This window comes from Pongo pygmaeus, chromosome 1 (assembly GCF_028885625.2).
Source record: "Pongo pygmaeus isolate AG05252 chromosome 1, NHGRI_mPonPyg2-v2.0_pri, whole genome shotgun sequence".
NCBI classification, from domain to species: Eukaryota; Metazoa; Chordata; class Mammalia; order Primates; family Hominidae; genus Pongo; species Pongo pygmaeus.
Genome location: NC_072373.2, coordinates 83,384,272 through 83,399,796, shown reverse-complemented (window position 1 = coordinate 83,399,796; position 15,525 = coordinate 83,384,272). Strand labels below are relative to the sequence as shown.

Genomic DNA, 15,525 nt, shown 5'->3' with positions numbered 1-15,525 from the left:
GGAAAGTCATCCATACTCAGAGAAAAATGCATCATCAAACCTGTGCAACTATTCTCAGAACTTTCTTAAGTCAAAATTGCATCTTTCTCTGTTTGCATCTTTCCCTGCCACCCTATCCTCCTGCCATTGTGTTAGCCATTGAATTAGAAAGGTAAATGAAAGTGAAAAGCTTCTATTCACTGTAAGATTTATAATTTTATTCTTTATTTATTCATGTAATAAGTTTCATGTAAAAATCCTGTCATTGAAAACCATACACCACACATTCTCACTTATAAGAGGGAGCCAACATTGAGTACATGGGTCACAAAGAAAGGAACGATAAACACCAGGGTCTAATTGAGAGTGGAAGGTCAGAGGAGGATGAGGTTCAAAAAACTGCCTATGGGGTAAAATGCTCAAAACCGTCTACCATGATGAAATAATCTGTACACCAAAACCACGTGATGCACAATTTACTGATGTAACAAACCTGCACGTGCACCCCTGAACCTAAAATAACATTTGGAAATAAATTATTTAATCTTGTAACTACAATTTTAAAATTTACATTAAAGCTGGATGTGGTGGCTCATACCTGTAATCCTAGCACTTTGGGAGGCTGAAGCAGGTGGATCACTTGAGCTCAGGAGTTTGAGACCAGCTTGGGCAAAATGGCGAAAACTCATCTCTACAAAAAATACAAAAATTAGTTGTGTGGTGGCATGCACCTGTAGTCCCAGCTACTTGGTAGGCTGACGTGAGTGGATCCCTTGAACCTGGGAGGCAGAGGTTGCACTGAACAAAGATCGCACCATTGCCCTCCAGCCTGGGCAATAGAGCATGACTCTGTCTCAAAAATATATATATTGAGATAATTTGTTTTTATAATATTTATGTTTATAATAGATATGTATAAATCATCCTTCACAAATCAAATTATACTATAAGTGAAATGAGATAGCCACTGATGGACTTAGGAGAAGTCTGCTGAGGGTAGGGTATACAGGTATTTAGCATCCCAGTGCCTCCCTGTGCTGTCCAAACAGTACAAATATGATGAGCTTATCATTATTTTTCACGCCTTAATGGGGTGATTGAAGAGCTCATAATAGGAATTAGAGAAGTGTCAGCTCAGACTTTCTTGTTAACTTGTGTTTGCATTATTAATAGTATCATCAATCAAGGATTTCCTGGCAATGACCTTTTTTAAGCCACATGTCCTTTTTGTGAAGGTTAGTTTCATTGAATTGAAATGATATAATCTATAAACCTATAGAACCCAGCCTAGGCAAGCTGCCACAGGCCACAGTATGCAAAGAGCAGATAACTTAAGTGAGGGTGCCACAGCCAAGCCCTCCACATCCTTTGGGGTCACCACAAATGGCCTGTGCCTCAGACCTTTTGCCACAAGACTTATGTCAATATCAACTCATATATTAAATACAATAAAGTTTAATGCAAGTCTTACATTTAGAACAAAAATATGGTACAAGGATAATATTTCTTCTTGTTCCTCAGTGGATGGTTTAACTCACTGACTCCTCTTATAAGATCACTAGTCTGGTATATGACCAGCTAACAGAGCACAAGTAAAACCACACCTACATAAAACCAGAGACAATTCTTCATTTCAAACTACCCTAATTACTTAGAATGTGCTAGATCCACTTTCTTGTTTCACCTCATTCCTCCCTTCCCTGCTCAGTGGTAGTCACCCACAGAGCAACTCTTCTCAGGTCTTCAGGTGATCCTGATGGGGAAGAAGTGCACTAAAGCCCCACTGTCTGTCATCAGTGGGTAGTGTCTGGACTGTGATGTTTATGCATCTGGACTGCACTAGCTTTTAGTCATCTCTGTGCTCTCCCAGTTCCATTCACCCCATAACTGCCTAAGATCAATGAGTGCATGTAGATTTCCACACTTCTTGCAGCCTGCTCTTCAGCAGCATCCACTTTGCAATATATTTGCCCAAGATTTAAATCAGTCTCCATGTCCCATCTTAAATTCTGCTGGAGTAAAACCGCACCTCTGGCATACTGATGCATCTGCAAATCTCCAATTCCCACCTGCAATGTTGCTTGGCAATTCATACATTCATTCAATAATGTATGTAGGAAGGTATGTATGAATGTATGAACCAGTGTTGTAATGTCATCCAGATGGCTAATTAGAGGTGCTCAATACATGTCTTCTCTACAAAGAAGAACCAAAACAACAAATAAATAACTGCACTTCGAGTAGAGTGTCTAAGGGAGAACACTGGAATTCTGCAAGGAAAAGATGAAAACCCTCTGAAACATGGAAATTTGAGATGGCAGCATGAAGAAGGAAGTAAAGTGACGAGGTGGAATTGGCTTGGAACTAAGAGACATTTCCCATTATAGGGGAAATGTAAGCAGGCAAGTCCCAGAAGTCCCCATTACTAGCATGAATACCTGCAATTCTAACTACAGGAGAACTTCACAATTCTTTTAGGCCTTGAGCCAGTTTAGGGAGCTGCATGGAACCAACACAGCTATATTGTTTCAGTGAAGGAACTCACACTGGATCCCTTTGGGACCAGTGCTGCTGTGCCATGGTGCAATTTTGAAAACAGAGCCGTTGCTGAAGTGCATCCTGCCCTGGGGCTCAAACCTCCTGCACCGCCACATCATGGGACCTGCTGTCATCCTACCACACTCATACAAAAAGATGCAATGCCATGAACCCAGCTTGACCTAGCAGTACAGATGTGACACTAGCACCTAAACTCACACAGAGTCCTAAACCTCATGGGACAGCCAGTCCAGCACAGTGGGGAGGCTGTCCCCAAGACTAGGGGAGCCAATGCATACACTCCCCAGGACCTGAAACCCACCTGCCTAGGGCCCACCACTGTTAGCAACCTTGTCCCCTTCACCACCAGAGCCACGGTGCACTGCATGTGCCCCAGAAACCAGGGACCAGACTGCCCAGCTCCTGCCACCACCAATGACCCCACAACCTTGACTTGAGGAGCTGCTACACCTAGCAGCACCCACTCCCTGCAGGGCTTGAGAAATAGCCTTTCCAGTGGCTCCCAACCGCAGTAAAGCCATGCCACTCCCTCCACAAACACCCAGTCTTGGCCACTGAGGCACTCACAGATACTGGTGGCATTGATTACAGTCAAAAAAAAAAAATTACATGATTACAGCACTGTGCTCACCCACAACCAAAGCCAAAGTACTTTACCCAACTGACACAGTAGGATGCACTTACAGAAAAAAAAAGTCTTTCTTTATGAATTCTACTAGATAAAATTGGAAGAGGTAACTGTTTCAGCGTAGGGACCCATAAAACATGAAAAAGCAAGGGAACATGACACCTCCAAAGGAACACAATAATTCTCCAGTAACAGACTTCAAAGCAAAGAAAATCTATGAAATGCCTGAAAAGGAATTCAAAATAGTAATCTTAGGAAAACTAAGCAAGATACAAGAGAATAAAGGTAAATAATTCAATGAAATCAGGAAAACAATTTGTGATTTTAATGACAAATTCAGCAAAGAACTAGATATCATAAAAAGAACCAAACAAAAATTGTGGAGTTGAAGAATTCAATGAATAAAATAAAAAATACAATTGAGCGCAACAACAGACTAAGTCAAGCAGAAGAAAGATTTTGAATGTGAAGACAGGTCTTCTGAAATAAGCCAGTCGGACAAAAAATAAAGGATAAAAAAGAATGAAGGAAGTCTATGAGACTAATGGAACACAATTAAGTGAACAAATATTTTCATTATAAGAATTCTAGAAAAAGAAGAAATGAAAAAAAGGCATAGAAAACCTATTTAATGAATTAATAAGTGACGTTCAAGTTTTGGGAAAGGTATAGACATCCAGATTCAGGAAGCTTAAAGGTCCCAAATAGATTCAACCCAAAAAAGATCCTTTCCAAGAAATATTACAGTCAAACAGCCAAAAGTCAAAGACAACAAGGGAATTCTAAAATTTATCACAAGGAAAAGGTGTCAACTCCCATATGAGGGAATCCTTATTAGACTAACATCAGATTTTTCAGCAGAAATCTTAAAGATGAGGGGAGAATGAGATGATATTTTCAAAGTGCTAAAAGAGAAACAGCAGTGAAGAATACTATACCCAGCAAAGTTTGTCTTTCCTAGACAAGAAAAACAGGAAATTTGTCACCACTAGACTGGCCCCACAAGAAATGCTTAAGGGAGGCCTACATCTAGAAGTAAAAGGATGATGACTACCATCATAAAATATGCAAAAGTACAAAACTCAGTAGCAGGCAGATACAGAAATTTGAAGGAAAAAAAAGGAGTCAACTTTTATCACTACAAAAATACCACCAAACTATAGAAATAAACAATAAAAGAGGAAGAAACAAAGGATATGCAAGATATCCTGAAAACAACTAAGAAAATGACAGGAGTAAGTTCTCATGTATCAATAACCTTCAATGAAAACTGATTAAATTCCCTAATTAAAAGATATAAACTGGCTGAATAGATAAAAAAGCAAGACCCAAATGTATGCTGCCTATAAGAAACTCACTTCATCTAAAAAGATATACACAGACCAAAAATGGAGTAATGGAAAAAGATATTCCACCCAAACAAAAATAAAAAATGAGCAGAGGTAGCTTTACTTATATCAGATAAAATAGACTTTAAGTAAAATCTGTAAAAAGAGACAAAGATGTTATTGCATAATGATAAAAAGATTTATTCAGCAGGAGGATGTAACAATTATAAGTTTGTATCCCTACACACTGAAGCACACAGATATGTAAAGCAAATATTATTAGTTCTAAATGGAGAGATAAACTTCAATACAATAATACTTGGAGATTTTGACATTCCACTCTTAGCACTGGACAAATCATCTAGACAGAAAGTCAACAAAGAAATATCAGATTTAAATTGCCCTATAGACCAAATGAACCAAATAGACATTTACAAAACATTTTATCCAATACCTGCAGAATACACATTCCTCTCATCAAGACATGGTACATTCTTCATGAAAATCCATGTGTTAGACCACAAAGCAAGTGTCAAAAATTTTTTTTAATCAAAATCATATCAAGTATGTTTTCTGACATTGGTATAAAACTAGAAATCAATAACAAGAGTAATTCTGGAAACTGTAAAAATACATAGAAATTAAACAACATAGTCTTTAACAACAAGTAGTACTTTTCCTGTGGCAGCAGCTGGGCTGAGAGGAACATGGCTGTCTCCTTTCTCCACCATGGCATGTGCTCACCCACTGATATCAGTGTACTCCCAAAAGGGGGAGTCATCTGGCAAAAATGTTACTATGCGTGCTGTATTCAAGGCTCCTATTTGACCAGATATTGTGAACTTTGTTCACACCAACTTGCACAAGAACAACAAAAGCCCTACGTTGTCAGTGAATTAGCAGGTCGTCAGACCAGTGTTGAGTCTTGGGGTACTGGCAGAGCTGTGGCTCATATTCCCAGAGTTTGAGGTGGTGGGACTCACCGTTCTGGCCAGGGTGCTTTTGGAAACATGTGTCATGGAGGCCAAATGTTTGCACCAACCAAAACCTGGTGCCATTGGCATCACAAAGTGAACACAACCCAAAAATGATATGCCATCTGTTCTGCCCTGGCTGCCTCAGCCTTACCAGCACTGGTCATGTCTAAAGGTCATCATATTTAGGAAGTTCCTGAATTTTCTTTGGTAGTTGAAGATAAAGTTGAAGGCTACAAGAAGATCAAGGAGGCTGTTTCGCTTCTTAAGAAACTTAAAGGCTGGAATGATATCAAAAAGGTCTATGCCTCTCAGCAAATGAGAACTGGCAACAGCAAAATGAGAAACCATCACTGTATCCAGTGCAGGGGCCCCTGCATCATCTATAATGAGGATAATGATATCATCAAGGCCTTCAGAAACATCCCTGGAATTACTCTGCTTAATGTAAGCAAACTGAACATTTTGAAGCTTGCTCCTGGTGGGCATGTGGGACATTTCTGCATTTGGACCAAAAGTGCTTTCCAGAAGTTAGATGAATTGTATGGCACTTGGCATAAAGCTGCTTCCCTCAAGAGTAACTACAATCTTCCCTTGCACAAGATGTTCAATACAGATCTTAGCAGAATCCTGAAAAGCCCAGAGATCCAAAGAGCCCTTTGAGCACCATGCAAGAAGATTCATTGCAGAGTCCTAAAGAAGAACCCACTGAAAAACTTGAGAATCGTGTTGAAGCTAAACCCATACGCAAAGACCATGCATGAGCCAGAACACCATTCTTCACCAGGCCAGGAATCACAAGCTCTGGGAGGATAAGGCAGCAGCAGCAGCTGCAGCACTAGAAGCCAAATTGGATGAGAAGGGGGTTGCAGGCAAGAAGCCTGTGGTAGTAAGAAAGGAAAGAAGGCTGCTCTTGGTGTTAAGAAGCAGAAGAAGCCTCTGGTAGAAAAAAAGGGCAGCAGCTACCAAGAAACCAGCCCCTGAAAAGAAGCCAGCAGAAAAGAAACCTACTACAAAGGAAAAGAAGCCTGCTGCATAAACTCTTAAATTTGATTATTCCATAAAGGTCAAATCATTTTGGACAGCTTCTTTTGAATAAAGACCTGATCAAAGAGGCAGTGAGAAAAAAAAGGTAGATAAATAAATTAAAAAGAAAATCCAAAAATGTATTGAAACAAGTGAAAATAGAAACACAATATACTAAAACATATGGGATACAGCAAAAGCAGTTATTCTAAGAGGAAAGTTTATAGCAGTAAACACCTACATGAAAAATATATATTTCAAGTAAACAATCTAACTATGTATCTCAAGGAACCAGAAATGCAAAAACAGACTGAATCCAAAATTAGCAGAAGGAAATAAAGTATAAAGATCAAACCAGAAATAAACAATATAGAGACTAAAAATACACAATCAACAAAATGAAGGGTTTTTTTAAAAGATAAACAAAATTGACAAACCATTAACTACATTGATGAAGAAAAAAGATACAAGACCAAAATAAATAAAATCAAAAGTGAAAAAGGATGCATTACAGCTGATACCATAGAAACATAAAGAATTATTAGAGATTATTATGAATAACTATATGCCAACAGATTGGAAAAGCTAGAGGAAATGGATAAATTCGTGGACATATATAACCTACCAAAATTGAATTAGGAAGAAATAGAAAACCTGAACAGACCAATAACAAACAATAAGATTGAATCAGTAATAAAAAGCCTCCAAACAAATAAAAGCCCAAGACCTGATAACTTCACTGATGATGTCCATCAAAATTTTAAGAACTAACACTAATTCTTCTCAGACTATTCCAAAAACTTGAAAAGCAGGGAATTCTTCTAAATTCATTGTACGAGGCCAGTGTTATTCTGATACTAAAACCAGATAAAAACACAGAAAAAAAACACAGGTCAATATCCCTGATGAACATAGATGAAACATCCTCAGCAAAATACTAGCAAGCTGAATCCAATGGCACATCAAAAATATTATACACCATGAACATACTGTGAGAATCAACAAATGACCTTTAACTAAATGGAAAGCCTAGCAGTTACCATAGTGTCTGGTATACTTAGAAGTGCAATAATAATACTTTCCTTTATTTGTTAAGACCTCAGCTTGAATACAAAGTAATAGATAAATCAAAGTGATCTATCATTTACATGTTAGCGTAAAGAATAATGTGACCATAGGGTGTACTAGAAGGAATTATTATTAAAGAAAGAGGGATACAAGAAAGGGGCATTAAAAACAAACTATGCATACGTGTCCTTGCTCTATTAGAGTGTTATAGCAGCCAGCAGACATCACAGCCTGTCTTGAGTGTCTGCCTGCATCCCAGCCATTTAGTTTGCTAAATATCATTGGGTAGAAATTTTTTATACATCAAAGGCTCATAAGGGTCCTGACATTTATACTACTTAAGGTAATGGATTGTCCCTATGGCTTCTATATGTTTCTGGGCTCCAGCTGGCTGGTGCAGGAACAGTTGGCCTGCACAGTGCAGGAGCTACCCTCATTTGTGTGCTTTTCTATGTCTGTACAAACCCAGTGACTGAAAGCCTCAACCAGTGGCTCTTCAGAAAGGGGAAAGATCAACATAATTGAACACACACACACACACACACACATATACATATATAATGCTCATAATGTGTGTATAAATACATATATATGATTAAGTATATCTTAATTTCTAATGCATAAGTGAAACAGGATCTGTAGAGATTATTAAAAGGCTCTGGGTTCTAAAAATTAATAGGATCTAGAGATTTGTTTTTCTAACAACTTGTAGACTGAGCTAAGATGAGTAACCATTCACTCCCTTCAAACTAAATAACAATAAAAAGTGAATTCAAATAAAGATGAGAAATTTCTGGTCCAGAAATGAAGAGCGAACTTAAAGCCAGAGCAGCCCATTCGTGACCCAATGACGAGAAGACCAGAGGAGATATTGGGCTGAACAGATCCTATAGTTTGGATATAGAGATCCATCTAGTTTGGAGCTTTACAACCAAACTAGATGCAAGTACCACATGAGAGGAAGATGTCAGAGAATAACCCCTGCATAAATCCAGAATATTAAGAAAGCTACCCTCTGAGTAAAAAAGCGACTAGAATAATTTTGCCTTGTGCCCTAAAGAAGCATCAGAGGAGGCCTATATTTTCTTAGGACTCTGAGTGATAGGCTTCCATGAAAGATAGAAACACCAGGCATATGGCATACATGGGTTTGGAGTTCAAATTTATACCATGTGCATGTTGAATAAATTCCTAAAACTAAAACTTAAAAGACCATAAACATGCTAGAGTACCTAGCAAAAGCAGATGTAAAACTGCTCTTCTATACTTCAGGTTGCAGTATAGACTCCCACAGGTAAGGAAAAAATAATTACTGAAGATGAGATCATAACAAAAAAATTACAAATCATATACATGAAAATGATACAAAATGAGACAGTATCAGCAGTCACAAAAAAAAAAAACAGGATGAATAGCTCTCCACATATTGGGTTAACAGACCAATCTCTAATGCAAGAAAATAGAATAAAAAGAGCAACCTAAAAGAATATATAAAGTTTTAAATTATTAAAGATATAGAAGAAACCTAAGTCATAAGGAAATGACTGAAAAAAAGAATTTCTATACATGAAAAAGATAGTCATAAAAATTAGACTAAATGTAGCTGAAAAAAGATATAGAGGACTGGAAGATACATCAGTGGAGATTACACAGAATGAAACAAATAGAGATAAAATGATGAAAAATACTTTTTATAAGATGTTAGCATTTAAACACACACACCAGTGTCACTATAAAGCAACCACGCAAACAAGCCAACATAATAACCAGCTAACAACACAATGACAGGATCAAATCCACACATATCAATACTAATCTTGAACATAAATAGACTAAATGCCCCCACTTAAAAGGCATAGAGTGGCAAGCTGGATTAAAAAAGAAAGACCCAATGGTATGCTGTCTTCAACAGACTCATCTCACATGCAATAACACATTATAGGCTCAGAATAAAGGGATGGAGGAAAAGCTACCAAGCAAATGGAAAACAGAAAAAAGCAGGTTTGCAATCCTAATTTCAGAAAAAACAGACTTCGAACTAACAAATATCAAAAAAGACAAAGAAGGGCATTACATAATGGTAAAAGATTCAACTCAACAAGAAGACCAACTATCCTAAATATATATGCCCCCAACATAGTAACACCCAGATTCATAAAGCAACTTCTTAGAGACATACAAAGAGACATTGACTCCCATGCAGTAATAGTGGGAGACTTCAACACTCCACTGACAGTATTAGACAGATCACTGAGGCAGAAAATTAACAAAGATATTCAGGACCTGAACTCAACATTGGACCAAATGGATCTGATAGACCTCTACAGAACTCTCCATCCGAAAACAATAGAATATACATTATTCTCATCACCACATGGCACATACTCTAAAATTGATCACATAATTGGACATAAAACAATCCTCAACAAATGCAAAAGAACTGGAACCATACCAAACACACTCTCAGACCACAGCACAATAAAAATAGAAGTGAAGGCTAAGAAAATTGCTCAAAACCATACAATTACATGGAAATATAAACAACATGCTCATGCATGACTTTTGGGTAAATAATGAAATTAAGGCAGAAGTCAAGAAGTTCTTGGAAACTAATGAGAACAAAGATAAAACATACCAGAATATCTGGAACACAGATAAGGCAGTGTTGAGAGGGAAATTCATAGCACTAAATGCCCATATCGAAAAGTTAGAAAGATCTCAAACTAACAACCTAACATCACAACTGAAAGAACTGGAAAAGCAAGAACGAATCAACTCCAGAGCTAGCAAAAGAAAAGAAATAAACAAAATCAGGGCTAAGCTGAATGAAGGAGATTGAGACATGGAAAACCATTCGAAAGATCAACGAATCCAGTTTTTTTTTTTTTTTTTGAAAAAAATAATAAGCTGCTAGCTAGCCTACTGAAGAAGAAAAGAAAGAAGATCCAAAAAATCACAATTATAAATGACAAAGGGAGTGTTACCATTGACCCCACAAAAATAAAAATAACCAAGAGAAATAAATACAAATACTTCTATGCACACAAAATAGAAAACCTAGCAGGGATGGCTAAATTCCTGGACATATCCACCGTTTCAAAACTGAACTAGGAAGAAACTAATTCCCTGAACAGACCCCTATAATGAGCTCTGAAAATGTAACAGTAATAAATAGCCTATGAACCAAAAAAGTTCAGGACCTGACTGATTCACACCCAAATTCTACCAGATATACAAAGAAGAGCTGGTACCACTCCTATTGAAACTATTCCCAAAAATTGAGGAGAAGAGATTCTACCCCAATTCATTCTGCATCATACTGATACCAAAACCTAGCAGAGAGACAACAAAAAAAGAAAACTCCAAGTCAATACCCTTGGTGAACATTGGTGTAAAAGTCCTCAACAAATACTTGCAAACTGAATCCAGCAGCACATCAAAAAGCTAATCTACCACAATTAAGTAGGCTTCATCCTCAGAACTCAGGTTAGTTCAACATACGCAAATCAATAAATGTGATTCATCACATAAACAGAACTAAAGATAAATACCACGTGATTATCTCAATAGACACAGAAAAAGCTTTCAATAAAATTCAACTCCGATTCATGTTAAAAACTCTCAATAAACTAGGTATTGAAGGAAAATGCCTCAAAATAATAAGAGCCATCTATGACAAACCCACCACCAACATTATACTGAATGGGCAAAAGCTGGAAGCATTCTCCTTGAAAACTGGCACAAGACAAGGATACCCTCTCTCCACTCCTATTCAACATAGTATTGGAAGTCTTCGCCAGAGCAATCAGGCAAGAGAAAGAAATAAAGGGAATCCAAATAGGAAGACAGGAAGTCAAACCATCTTTGCTTGTAAGACAACATGATTCTATATCTAGAAAACCATAGTATCACCCCAAAAACTTCTTCACCTGATAAACAGCTTCAGCAAAGTTTTAGGATACAAAATCAATGTACAAAAATCACTAGCTTTCCTATACACCAAAAACAGCCAAGCCAAGAGCCAAATCAGAAAGATAATCACATTCACAATTGCCACAAAAAGAATAAAATACCTAGGAATACAGATACCCAGGGAGGCAAAAGATCTTTACAATGCAAATTACAGAACACTGCTCAGATAAATCAGAGAAGACACAAACAAATGGAAAAACATCCCATGATCATGAATAGGAAGAACTGATATCATTAAAACAGCCATATTGTCCAAAGCAATTTACAGATTCAATGCTATTCCTATGAAACTACCAACAACTTTCTTCACAGAACTAAAAAAACTATTTTAAAATTCATATGGAACCAAAATAGAGCCCAAATAGCCAAGACAATCCTAAGCAAAAAGAACAAAGCTGAACGCATCATGTTACCCAACTTCAAACTATACTACAGGGCTACAGTAACCAAAATAGCATGGTACTGGTACAAAAGCAGACACATAGACCAATGGAACAGAATGGGGAGCCCAGAAATAAGGCTGCACACCTATGACCATCTTATCTACAACAAAGCTGACAAAAACAAGCAATGGGGAAAAAACTCCGTATTTAATAAATGATGCTGGGATAACTGGCTAGCCATGTACAGAAAAATGAAGCTGGATACCTTCCTTGCATCATACACAAAAATCAACTCAAGATGGATTAAAGACTTAAATGTAAAACACAAAACTATAAAAACCCTGGAAGACAACCTAGGCAATACCATCTACACATAAGGACAGGCAAAGATTTTGTGACAAAGACAGCAAAAGCAATTGCAACAAAAGCAAAAATTGACAATTAATTAAACTTAAGAGCTTCTGCACAGCAAAAGAAACTATCAACAGAGTAAACACACAACCTACAGAATGTGACAAAATATTTTCAAAGTATGTAAATGACAAAGGTCTAATATCCAGCATCTATAAGGAACATAAGTTTACAAGAGAAAAACAACTCCATTAAAAAGTAGGCAAAGGATAAGCCTCGCTCTGGGAAAAAACCACCTTATCTGACAAAGGGCTAATATCCAGAATCTACAATGAACTCCAACAAATTTACAAGAAAAAAACAAACAACCCCATCAAAAAGTGGGCGAAGGACATGAACAGACACTTCTCAAAAGAAGACATTTATGCAGCCAAAAAACACATGAAAAAATGCTCACCGTCACTGGCCATCAGAGAAATGCAAATCAAAACCACAATGAGATACCATCTCACACCAGTTAGAATGGCAATCATTAAAAAGTCAGGAAACAACAGGTGCTGGAGAGGATGTGGAGAAATAGGAACACTTTTACACTGTTGGTGGGACTGTAAACTAGTTCAACCCTTGTGGAAGTCAGTGTGGCGATTCCTCAGGGATCTAGAAGTAGAAATTCCATTCGACCCAGCCATTCCATTACTGGGTATATACCCAAAGGACTATAAATCATGCTGCTATAAAGACACATGCACACGTATGTTTATTGCCGCATTATTCACAATAGCAAAGACTTGGAACCAACCCAAATGTCCAACAATGATAGACTGGATTAAGAAAATGTGGCACATATACACCATGGAATACTATGCAGCCATAAAAAATGATGAGTTCACGTCCTTTTTAGGGACGTGGATGAAATTGGAAATCATCATTCTCAGTAAACTATCGCAAGAACAAAAAACCAAACACCGCATATTCTCACTCATAGGTGGGAATTGAACAATGAGAACACATGGACACAGGAAGGGGAACATCACACTCTGGGGACTGTTGTGGGGTGGGGGGAGGGGGGAGGGATAGCAATGGGAGATATACCTAATGCTAGATGACGGGTTGGTGGGTGCAGCGCACCAGCATGGCACATGTATACATATGTAACTTACCTGCACATTGCGCACATGTACCATAAAACCTAAAGTATAATAATAATAATAATAATAATAAAAGAAAAAAAAAAAAAAGTAGGCAAAGGATATGAACAGACCCTTTTCAAAAGAAAACATGCATGCGGCCAAAAAGCTTATGAAAAACAGCTCAATATCACTGATTATTAGAAAAATCCAAGTCAGGCTGGGTGTGGTGGCTCACACCTGTAATCCCAGCACTTTGGGAGGCCAAGGCGGGCAGATCACCTGAGGTCAGGAGTTCAAGACCAGCCTGACCAACATGGAGAAACCCCTTCTCTACTAAAAATACAAAAAAAAAGTTGGCCAGGCATGGTGGCACATGCCTGTAATCCCAGCTACTCGGGAAGCTGAGGAAGGAGAATCACTTGAACCCGGGAGGCGGAAGTTGCAGTGCGCCAAGATCGCGCCATTGCACTCCAGCCTGGGCAATAAAAGTGAAACTCCATCTCAAAAAAAAAAAAAAAAAAAAAGAAAGGAAGAAAAATGCAAATCAAAACCACAATGAGATACCATTTTATACCAGTCAGAATGGCTATTACTAAAAAGTTAAAAAAACAACAGATGCTGGCGAGGTTGCAAAGTAAAGGGAACACTTAAGCACTGTTGGTAGGAGTTTAAATTAGTTCAGCCATTGTGGAAAATTGTATGGTGATTCCTCAAAAAGCTAAAAGCAGAACTACTGTTTTACATGGCAATCCCATTATTGGGTAAATATCCAGAGGAATATAAATCATTTTACCATAAAGATACATGCACACAAATGTTCATTGCAGCACTATTCACAATAGCAAAGACATGGAATCAACCTAAATGCCCAGCAAGGAAAGAGTGGATAAAGAAAATGTGGTACATGTACACCATGGAATACTATGCAGCCATAAAGAAAGAACAGGATCATGTCTTTTTCAGGAACATGGATGGAGCTAGAGACCATTGTCCTTAGCATACTAATGCAGGAACAGAAAACCATATGTACACATGCGCAGGAAGAATACACACCACTTCCAGGAGAGCGGTCAACTTTGGGGCAAACAAGAAGGGAATGAGATGGAGGAGACGGAGCATTAGCTGTGCTTGTAATGCTGTATGCCTTCAAGAATGTTAAAGCAAACATAGCAAAATGACAGTATATGTTAAATCTAGCTGCTGTACACAAATGTCTCATATCAATGCTTCCCAATTATTTTTACTTTGTAGCACATCATTAAATGTAATAAAATGTTTATGACACAATGAGTCAACATATGAAGCTGCTGAAAGTTTAATGCGACTGGCCAGCAAGAGTCAGCAGTCCCAGGACACTTCTTGCCACCACCATGGACTGAGGGATTCATAATATCTCAGCGCACCCATCACCTATTTGTCAGTCCTCAGTCACAGTTGGGAAGCTCTGCTTTATATTATTTTTTACACTTTTCTCTATGTTTGAGCTAGTAAAAAGCTAACCAGACAAGAAGATATGTTTCTCAGAGTTCTCAGCAGAAGATTCCCAACAAAATAGGTTGGACAGAAGTGGATGATAGTTAAATTTCTTCCTAAGCAGGATAAAGCTAGAGCTGTGTGGTTTGTGCTCCTCAAAGCCTTCAGAGCGGAAGCAGTGGAGTTCAAGCTGAACTGAGTCTGTGTGGAAGCAAGTTGCTGTGGTAATGTGTGTGACAGTGCAGGCGGCCACAGATGAAAAAGCCAGAGTGGGACCTAGGGGATGTGTTCTAGTGGTAGGGACAATTATGAAACCCCTGAGCTCTGGATGCAAAAACTTGGAGCTGGCTTTGCTTTTTTGATTGCATTTTTTAAATTGTAGTAAAATATACAAAACATAAAATTTTCTACTTTAACGATTTTCATGTGCACAGTTCTGTGACATTAAGTACATTTACATTATGCAACCATAATCACCATCCATCTCCAGAACTTTGTTATCTTCTCCAACTAAAACTCTGTACGGATTAAACAATAATGCCCCATTCCTTCCTCCCCGCCCAGCCCTGGCAACCATTATTCTACTTTCTGTGTCCATGAATTCGACTCTAGTGAAATCATGCATAGCTGTTCTTTTGTGACTGGCTTATGTCA

The 15,525-nt window shown here is 38.0% G+C and overlaps 2 pseudogenes; both read left to right on the top strand.

Annotated features, from left to right (window-relative positions):
• The window catches only part of LOC129038764 (flavin-containing monooxygenase 5-like), a 99,107-nt pseudogene that overhangs the window by 53,704 nt on the left and 29,878 nt on the right, over nucleotides 1–15,525 (top strand).
• Nucleotides 5,188–6,587, top strand: LOC129044621 (large ribosomal subunit protein uL4-like; annotated as a pseudogene).